The following is a 10,398-nucleotide window of genomic DNA, read 5'->3' as shown; positions in this document are numbered from 1 at the left end:
TAAATTCGTAGAGGCCGTCAGGAGTAATGAACGCCGTCTTTTCACGATCACGTTCATCGACTTCGATCTGCCAATAGCCACTGCGTAGATCGAGCGATGAAAAGTATCGGGCATGGCGGAGTCGGTCGAACGAGTCGTCGATTCGAGGCAGTGGGTAGACGTCTTTTTTTTTAATTTTGTTGAGCCTCCTGTAGTCGACGCAGAATCTGAGTGTTCCATCCTTTTTAGCGACCAGCACAACAGGCGAGGCCCATGGGCTTGTGGACGGTTGGATTACATCATCGCGAAGCATTTCATCAACTTGCGCCCGAATAGCCTCGCGTTCCTTAGTCGACACTCGGTAGGGGTGTTGGCGGATAGGGCGTTCGGTGGGGTCAACTATAATGCGATGCTTTGCTACTGACGTCTGTCCCACCTTGGACGTGACGGCAAAGCAGTCATGGTAAGAGTCTAGAATTGCTTGAAGGCGGCGTTTCCGGTCAAAAGGCAAAGCAGGATTCACGTCAGTTCGAACTGTATGGGCAGGGCTCTCGGGAGGGTTCTTGGTGAGCAACGATAGGGCGCAGTGGGCTGAGGGCTCGCCGACTTCATCAAAGTAGGCGATGGCTGCCCCTTGCGGTAAATGGCGGTATTCGGCGCTAAAGTTCGTTAAAAGCAGTTCAGTTCGGTTATTACTCAAGGAAAAGACCCCACGAGCGACGCAGACTTGTAGGCTCAACAATAAATTCACATTCATTTCCGCGAGGCCTTGAAGGGCGGGAGGGTTGTCGCAGTGCACTGTAACAAACATGCTGGTGCGTGGAGGCAGTGTGACATGATCATCGCATACCCGGAAAACTGGCCTGTCTGCTGTGTATTCGTCGGAAACTGCGCGCTGGGTCGAAAAAGTCACCATGAGGTCACGGAGGTCGATGATTGCGCCGTTTTCTCGAAGAAAATCAAGACCGAGGATCAGGTCCTTGGAGCACTCCGCCAGCACAGCAAAGCAACAAGAGAAAGTTACGTGGCGAATCTCGACTCGGGCGGAGCACACTCCTAGCGGCGTCAGCACATGCCCTCCGGCTGTCCTTATCGGCGCGCCGTGCCAAGGAGTCAGAACTTTGCGTAGGATTGTAGCAAGGCTACGACTCATAACGCAAAAATCAGCGCCGGTATCTACAAGGGCAGTCGTATGGTGGTTGTCAACGGCGATCGGTATCTCAGCGGAAAGAAGCTCACCGTCGACGAAGTGCGCCGTATCACGGATCGTCGGACTGACGGGTCGTTCAGTGCGTCGAAGCGCGGCGTCGAAGGTAAGCTTCTGTGATCGTCGGGAGGTCGTCGGACTCGTTGGTCGTTCGGTGCGTCGATTGGGGGCGTCGGAGGAAAACTGCGGCGATCGTCGGAAAGTGGTCGGACTGCTGGTCGATGCGGGGGGTCGGAGGTCGGAATGTTTGATCGAATCGGCGAATGGAGGATGTTGGTCGCAGTGCTCATCGACGGCGGCTCTACCTCCGAGAGTCGCCGTCCTCAGTTTTCCCGGCGCGGACTTGGGGACTGCCTGAAGGAAGTACGCCGGTTGGGGGAAAACTGTCGCGGCAATGGTGACCTGGACTGGCGTCCCGGTGGAGACGCAGGTGGGACGTTGGCGCTGAGGTACTGGTCGATGTCCCGAGGTCGTTCACCATAGCGCGGCCGAGGGGCATCCGGTGAGAATCCGCGCAAGCCCATCCGACGGTATGGACAGTGGCGCAGTACGTGTCCGGCTTCGCCGCAGTGGAAGCACAGAGGTAGATTGTTCGGCGTACGCCACACGTGTGCTTTGCGAACGGGCGGTCGAGTGTCGGGTGCATCAGCCGGAGCTGGATGTCGGGGTGCAGGACGGACGAGAGGAGCGGGCCTGTAGGGTGCCGGCGGTGCTGGCGCAGGGGTACGCAACGCGTCGCTGTAGGACATGACGTGCGGCGCAGGCGGCTGGGGGCATGGCATCGATGGCACTGCTTGCCGGAGCTCTTCACGTATAACATCCGAGATGCCTCCAACACGCGGGTGTTGCTCGAGAAAGGGCAGCTTTTGCAGTTCTTCACGTACGATGCTTCGGACAAGCTCGCGAAGGGCGCCACTCTCGTTGTCGTTCATCGGCAAGCGGAAGTCCACAGCAGTGATGTTCGCAGAACGATCAAATTGTACGAATCGCTGTTGTAGGGCACGCTCCATACTTGTCGCCTCCCTCTTAAAATCAGCCACAGTACATGGAGGGTCACGTACAAGGCCGACGAAGATCTGTTCTTTAACGCCACGCATAAGATGGCGCACCTTCTTTGCCTCCGACATGGACGGATCCGCGCGGTTGAAAAGCCGAGTCATTTCTTCTACAAACATAGCGACGCTCTCATTGGGCCGCTGCGCTCGGGACTGTAGAGCCAGTTCAGCCATATCTTTTCTTGCGTCGTTGCCGAATGTGCTGAGCAGCTTTTGCCGGCAATCTTGCCAGGTGGTGATGGTAGCCTCGTGGTTTTCGAACCACATCTTGGCGGCGTCTTCAAGTGAAAAATAAATGTTCCGCAACTTTCGCTCCTCGTCCCACGCATTAAACGCAGCGACCCGGTCGTAGTTGGTCAACAAGTCCTCAACATCCTCAAATTTGTCGCCATGGAACGGCGTGGGAATACGCGGAGCATGGAAGAACAGCGGCTGGGCACTCACTGGAAGGTGAACGGGCTGGCTTGCCTCTGTAGTCGTCATGGTTCGAGGTAAGGAAAGAAGGGGACCACACTCGGGAGCTAAGCCTCTCAAGCGGCGGCTGGCCTTGTGCACAGGTGTGTCCACGGTGTGTAGCGGGGCTTCGGAGGCACCCAAAAGCTCTTCGGACATGGGATGTACCCAGCAAGCTCCACCAAAATGTCACAGAATCAGGTAGGCAGGTTTGTATTTCCCACAACGTCCAAGCGCCAGCGGAAACGGCCCGGCCGGCTAACCGACTAGCGAGCGAGCTCACGGGCGAAGAAGAGCGCGCGCCAGCCTCCTGAGCGCGACTACCAGGCGGCGCCAGTAATGCGTTGCGGCAATATGAAGCCCTCCTATAGAGTTACGGAGAAGTTTCATGACCATAAAAGCGTTCAAGGACTATGTTAGAACCCACGTTTGCTCGCTCTAGAAGTGAAAACAAAAATGAATTTCGAACGCAGTCAAATGCTTTCGCAAGGTCGATATGAAGCAGAGCAAGCTGCTCATGACAGCTGGAGTAATATTCAAGATTTGTCCGCGTAGTGTGAACATTACTTTGAACGGAGCGGCCTCTGAAACCGCACGGCTGGTGAGATTCAATGAGGAGCGACATTGCGAATTGCAGGCCATTTGACAAGACTTTAGCAAAACATTTTTAATCCACATTTGACAATGTAATGGGCGTATAACCTTGTACGGATCGCAATTTTCCTTCATCAGTAGTTTTCGGAATTAGCACTGTGTGGCTCTTTTTAAAAGACTGAGGAAGGGCTCCTATATCGAGCCCTACCGTGAAGACCCGCAGCAGGACAGGAGTGCGAATAGATTTAATTGTAGTTCAGAATGGCGCAAAAGACACACACACAGGAAAAAAGGGGATGACACAAAGAGCGCCTTTGTGTCAGGCGCTCTTTGTGTCATCCCCTTTTTTCCTGTGTGTGTGTCTTTTGCGCCATTCTGAACTACAATCATGAACCAACTAGCCCCAAAGCAAGTTCTTCTGCAAGGAATAGATTTAAAAGCCTTGTAAAATTCGACTGAAATGCCGTCAGGACCAGGCGTTTTTGAGACAGGCAACTGATCAATTGCATGTTCCACGTCTTCCTGCGTGAAAGTGCCGCTAATAAGAGAACAATCGTCTTTTGATAAAGGGCTCACTAAGGTGCTGAAATGCGCCAAAATTTCCGAATTATGCGCATCAGGTGAAGCACTAAACAAGTCTGTGTAATAATCTACAAATACACTCATCACCTCATTTGTACAGGACACTAGTTTGCCACTGGACATCATCTCCGAATAAACTTTGCAGTCACATGACGGCGCTCATGAAGCAAAGACTGTCGTGCCGGGTGCTCACATTGCAGATCACGCTTGGTACGAGCTTGAACACGGGCACCCCTGTAGCGTTCTGTATCAAATATTTGTAACTTACTGTTGATACTAGCAAATTCATCCGTATATAAGCCAGGTTCTTCGCAATCCATTTCATACAGGTTGTACAAATTTTTCCTGCGTGTCTTCTTCTGATGTTTCCTGTGAGAGGACCGCACGGAACCAATTTCTGTAGCTGTAGCACGCACGTCCTGCTTAAACATTTCCCAAGCAGCGAGCAGCGGCACCTTGCTCGAGAAAGAGGATTCCAGTTGCGAGCGGACACGAATGACAAACTCATCATCATTAATTACTGAAGAGTCCAGCTTCCAAAGCGCCCATTTCGGCATAAATTTTGAACAAGCACTGCCTCCGAGGCAAGCAACCACCGTACAGTGATCAGAGAATGAAACCGGTACAGTGTCACACACCATTCCTCGGGAGACAAGTGCGAAAGATGCATAAATCCGATCTAGGCGAGCGTCAGAATGACCCTGAATGCGTGTGAATAAGCAGGAACCAGGACATAAACTTCCGGTTTCAATAAGCCCTGCATCTCCCGTAATACGAGAAAAAATTTCACGGCTCCTATCCCTGGGTGTATCAGGACCGGCACCATCAACTGGGTCGCACACGCAATTAAAGTCACTGCGCACAGGTCACAACGTGCCGGTCACAGTCCAGTAGGCTGGCTATGCATTCAAAGAGACTAATGCGCTGTGGTACAGTATTAAATGCATAGACAATAATTAGTAGCCTTGGCATAGAGCAGAAAATCGCAGCATATCAACCCGCCCTCATTATCGACATTATAGGTCAAGCCTGAACAGGGGAGTGTCTTGCGCAGAAACAACCAGCAACCCGCCGACAGGCCCACAGCATGCGTTAGGAGGACATTATAGTCTGATAAAAAGGGACGCAGGGCCACCTCGGTATCCTTCACATTTTCAGTTTTCGTCTCCTGGACTGGCGATAACATCAAGGTGCCTGCTTCAGAAGAGTCGGCGGAGTCGCAGCTACCTCTGGCGAGACCTAATACCACGTACATTCAGTGTTGCGAATGCTAGCTCTGCGGAAACAGCCGTGACGACCGTAGCAAATTATGCCTACAGTTCCCTGTGCCTCTCGGTAGACGGCGAAGCCGCCTGAGAACCACCACCAGGCTTCCTGGACCGCGAACGTCGGCACTTCTCCTTGTGCCTCGGTGCTCGACGTCAAAGGTGATGCATGCTGCGCACCGGGTCCTCATCGTCACTCGTTTCGGAAGCGCAGGACGCACGGCGCTTCTGAAGCGTCTCGTCTGCGGAACCAGGTTCATCAGCCGCTGGAAGAAGGCCTTGATCCGGGTAGTTGCTGGCCAGCAATGACAGGAGGAGGCGAATCCGCCGTGGTATCCGTAGGGGCTTCTCCACCAGCAGCAGAACTCTGCGCCTCACACCGAGGCGGCGCTGCACGGTCATCCGCCGGTTCTTCACACTCCGCGGCAGCACTTTGGGGAACAAACGGCGCGCTGAAACTCGAAGGCTCAGCCACAGAGGGGACTGGCAAGTCCCCAGTCGCGTCAAGTACTTTCGTAGCGTCCATGATGTGCTCCTGTAGAGCGTCGTCAGGGGGCCGCACGCGATGCCTCAGCTTGTCAGCATACGTCACGACGCACTCCTCCGTTGTGTGGTCGAAACGCCGGCAGTAGTCACACCGCGGCGTACGACAGTGCCGACGAATGTGGCCAACGCGGCTGCAACGTAGACACAGAGGTGGTCTGCCCGGAATCCGAACAAGGCTCTGAATGCCGCACACACTCAGCTGATGTTGAACGTCATTAACCCCGACTCCTTCAGCAAGAGACAGGACGACATCACGGCTTAGAGTTCTCATCTACTCCATGTCTGAAACTTTCCAATTTTCCGCCGCGATAGATGTCACCGTCCTGTACGCCTGGAGTGCTTCACGGATGAAGCAATCTTCCAAGCGCTCGGGAAGCCACAAAAGCTTCAGCTTCACCTCCTTCGGCTCCGGGTCAACAAAAAACGCAGCAGCGGCTCTTCACCAAGAGTTCGCCGCACGACACGAGCATTTCCTTTCATTGCGCAGATTTGCAAGTCACCATCCAGACGTGTGACATCTGGAATTGTCTGATACAGCTAATTTCCTTGAGGTCCACGACGTTTCGCAGCGATTCTCTGAAATTCTGTGCTTGTGCGGGCGCACGGCAAGGTCTACATGCAGGAAAACGGAGTCGGTCACAAGCTTACCTGTTGGGAGTCGGGGCAGAACAATACGGTAGTCACTACTGCCGGCAAAAGCCTGTTGAGTACCTCGGCCAGAGGCAGATTGAACCTTTTGTGCGGAGAACATCGAGGAACGCGCCCGCTTCGAACAACGTCTTCTTTCTCCCTCCGCCATGCCAGCTCCGCCATTGCAAACTATCTGCCATGCCACATCGATAGTTTGGAATGAACAAAGGCGCGTGTAGGGAATACGGTGTCTTCGTTCACTCCCACCTTCCTCCCTTCCCTTAGAGCGAGGTTCAGGTGTCCACGGAGACAGATACATTTCCTGAGACCATCGAGGAACGCGCCCCCTTCGAACAACGTCTTCTTTCTCCCTCCGCCATGCCAGCTCCGCCATTGCAAACTATCTGCCATGCCAGATCGATAGTTTGGAATGAACAAAGGCGCGTCTAGGGAATACGGTGTCTTCGTTCACTCCCACCTTCCTCCCTTCCCTTAGAGCGAGGTTCAGGTGTCCACGGAGACAGATACATTTCCTTTCCTCAATAACCAATTTACCGACGAACAAGGCATAGAGCCGAACGGGCGATGGCGTTCTGTGGTCTCCCTGGCAGAGTTGCAAGAGGCTGTCGCGTTTCAGAGGCGAAGCTTAGCATCTTAACCACACATCAGTGACACAAGCAGCAACACTGCGCTTAAGGCTTTCGCCTCACCGCACTTTAGGTCAACAAAGTTTTTATTTATTTTACAGGTACATCCAACCTTATGCAAGGTCTTGGGCAATAGACAATAGAGGCCCTGACAATAGAGAATATATACACATGACAAGAAAGCGCACTTCAAGATAACAGATGGTCAACAGCGGCAAAATTCGCCCGGTTCTTTGCACAGAGTGTGATTGTGACCGAGAAAAAAAAGAAAGTGTGTCGAGGACGTAAGAGGTGAACACGGGGCACAAGAACATGCTCAGAGAAGACTAGAATACATTTTGTAGTGCGTCTGTAAACGCATCACGAACGGAGCATTCAACAGTACGAGGTCTGTTAGAAAAGTATCCGACTTTATTTTTTTTTGCGAACACCTGATGGATATGAAACAAGCGCGCTTATAGCAGTCAACCTTGAACCCTCGGGCGCGTGCACGAATTTTTTCCCGCCTGCCGATAGCGTCAGTCGCTGGCAAGCAGCGTTTGAGTGAAGGAGTGCGCAGTGCTCTTGTCGGTTTTTGTTCCAAGGAAAATGGCGGAGCGAGAGGAGCAGCGCTACTACCGCAAATTTTGCCAGAAACTTGGCGATAGCCAAGTGGAAACCATTCGAAATGTTCAGACGGCTTTCGGTGATGATGCTATGGGCAGCACACAGATTAAGCAGTGGAGCAACTGGTTTAAAGACGGCCGCACATCCGTGGAGAGAGAGCCACGCTCCGGTCGGCCATCAACATGCCGAAATGACCAGGTAATTGCCGAAGTGCACGCTGTGGTGATGCAGGACTGTTGTGTGACTATCCGAGAAATTGCGGGAGAGGTGGACATGAGCAATTTTTCTGCACATTCCATTATCACCGAAGATTTGGCCATGGAGAGAGTGGCAGCGAAATTGGTGCCGAAGCTGCTGACAGTGGAGAAAAAGCAGCTTCGTGTTGAAGTCTCAAAGGAGATGCTGGATTCCACAAACAGTTACCCTGACTTCACCGACGCCGTAATCACTAGTGACGAGTCTTTGGTGTACGGGCACGACCCGGAAACCAAATCACAGTCGTCACAGAGGACGCATTCCACGTCATCAAGACCAAAGAAGGCCCGCCAAGTGCGCAGCAATGTCAAAGTGATGCTGACTGCTTTTTTGACTCCCTCTGTGTGGCACACCACGAGTACGCACCCCACAAGGTCAAAGAATGACTAAAGAATAACAGAGATGTCCTCCATCGCCTACGTGGCGCTGTGCGGCGCAAGAGACTGGAATTGAGGTCAACAAGAAATTGGCGCATCCCTCGCGGCATTGCTCCTGCACATTCCTCGCATTTTATTCAGACTTTTCTGGCCAAAAACCAGACTCCTGTAGTTCAACAGGCTCCTTACTCTCCTGATATGTCCCCCTACGACTTCTGGCTGTTTCCTAAAATCAAGAGGCCATTGAAAGGAGCGCGATTTCAGAAGAGAAAGGACATTATGGCTGCAACGACAGCAGAGCTAAATTCCATTCCGAAAAGGGCCTTTTCGGAATACTTCCAACAATGGCAACACCGCTGGGAGATGTATATGGAGCCCCAAGGAGACTGATTTGAAGGTTATTAGGTTTCCAACGCTCCAGTTATGCCAGTTTTTTTTCTTCGGCCAAAGGTCGGATACTTTTCTAACAGACCTCGTATGGGCATCCAGTGCATTCCAGATACGTGTCGTCCTAAGGAGAAAAGAGTTCTTGAACACGTTGGTTTTACACGTGAAATCCTGAACCTTTCTGTTGCGGAATAATCGGCTAGTGCGCGCATTTGCGAGTTTAATATATCGGTTTTTGTCTATTGGTGTTTTGTCGTTGTACAGTAAATAATAAAACCTTAATCTTTCATGATACCGGCGTGATTCGAGTGTTTCTAATTAGCAGACTGTAAGAGACAGGTGGGGGACATGCGCCGACTATAGCAGTTGTAAATGAACATCGCGGATTTGCGCTGAACATTTTCTAGTTTCGCTATGTTTATTGCTGTGAAAGGGTCCCATACGATGGCTGCGGATTCCAAAATCGGCCGAATGTATGTCTTGTATGCTAGTAGCTTTATTTCAGGTGGGGATTTTCCGATGGTTTTTATGACATAACTCAGTCACTGCACTGGTTTATTTTTAATATAGTCTATGTGCTGGTTCCAACTAACGTCAGGCGTGATTATGATTCCCAGGTACTTAAAAATCGACACTGTTGTTAGATAATGATTTCCGATTTGGTATTTAAAAGTAAGCGGTTCTCTCTTACGAGATACGGTCATTGCAACAGTGTTTTTGATGTTAATCATTTTCCACGTGTAATTTAGCAAGTGATAAGTTTATGGTTACCTGGTCATATTTCGCGTATGCACCATTTTCCAGTGGAATGCTCGCGATTTCCGCTAGAAACTCAAAGATTTCCGGCAGGTCGTCCGAGCACACCACTTCCCTTTCATAGTCATTTCTGAATCACGTGTCTAGGAAAGTTTTAGACCGCATGGTTACCACTTGCCCCACTAACAACGACCAGATTAGGTCGGCAGATTGCTAACAGCCTTTTGCAATGATATCCCGGCCTCTTTGGTTGATGTCCCCCTCTCACAGCGAGAACGAATACTTGTGCGTCGTAGCAGTAATTGGCAGACAACAGTGCACTCTCATTGGAGTGTACCTTGAGCCAGGCAGGCCACTCGACGCTTCGAGGCTTGAAAACTTGATAGCAAGGCCACCCTCTCCGCATATAATTTGTGCTCACATACATGTGCCCGAGGGCCAAGTTTGCGGAACTTCTGTCAACACATTCAATTGAGCTGCTGAGTGATGGTAGCATAACCTACTTCTGAGGCCAGATGACTGCCAGCAGCATCGACGTGACCTCTGTAACCAATTCAGTAGCCCAGAACTTTGGCTAATGCACCGATTTGGAAACAGGAGGAAGCGACCACTACAGTCTCCACATATCAGCTGTCCGCGCGCAGATGGCGCAGAAGAAATTTCTTACTTAATCTGCAGCCTGGGATGCTTACAAGGAAGCGGCAAGCAGAGGAGTTATTGCCGTTACCCGGAATGAAGAATTAGCATTGACAATGGCCCATTGCCTGAGATAAAGTACACGCATAGACACCCTTCAAATGATGAGGCATTTCAAAGCCTATTCGCAGGCGAGTTGAAAGGAAGGCTTTGCGCACAAAAAACCTTGAAGGCATTTGTGCCTGGCCACGGGCACATTACATTCGGTTCCACCTGGATAAACTCAGTCGCCAAACAAGGCGTGACTGTTTACGCTGGATGTGCGCCAACCAGGAAGCAAAATATGGCGGATCGTTAGAAGTATGCGCACCCCAACAGCTTCACCCCTTCGCTGCTCTCTCTCTCTCTGCAAGAACGTAAATC

This window comes from Amblyomma mixtum, chromosome 1 (genome assembly GCF_055824585.1).
Source record: "Amblyomma mixtum isolate Tamu chromosome 1, ASM5582458v1, whole genome shotgun sequence".
Lineage (NCBI taxonomy): Eukaryota > Metazoa > Arthropoda > Arachnida > Ixodida > Ixodidae > Amblyomma > Amblyomma mixtum.
Note: the sequence above shows the minus strand (reverse complement) of the source record.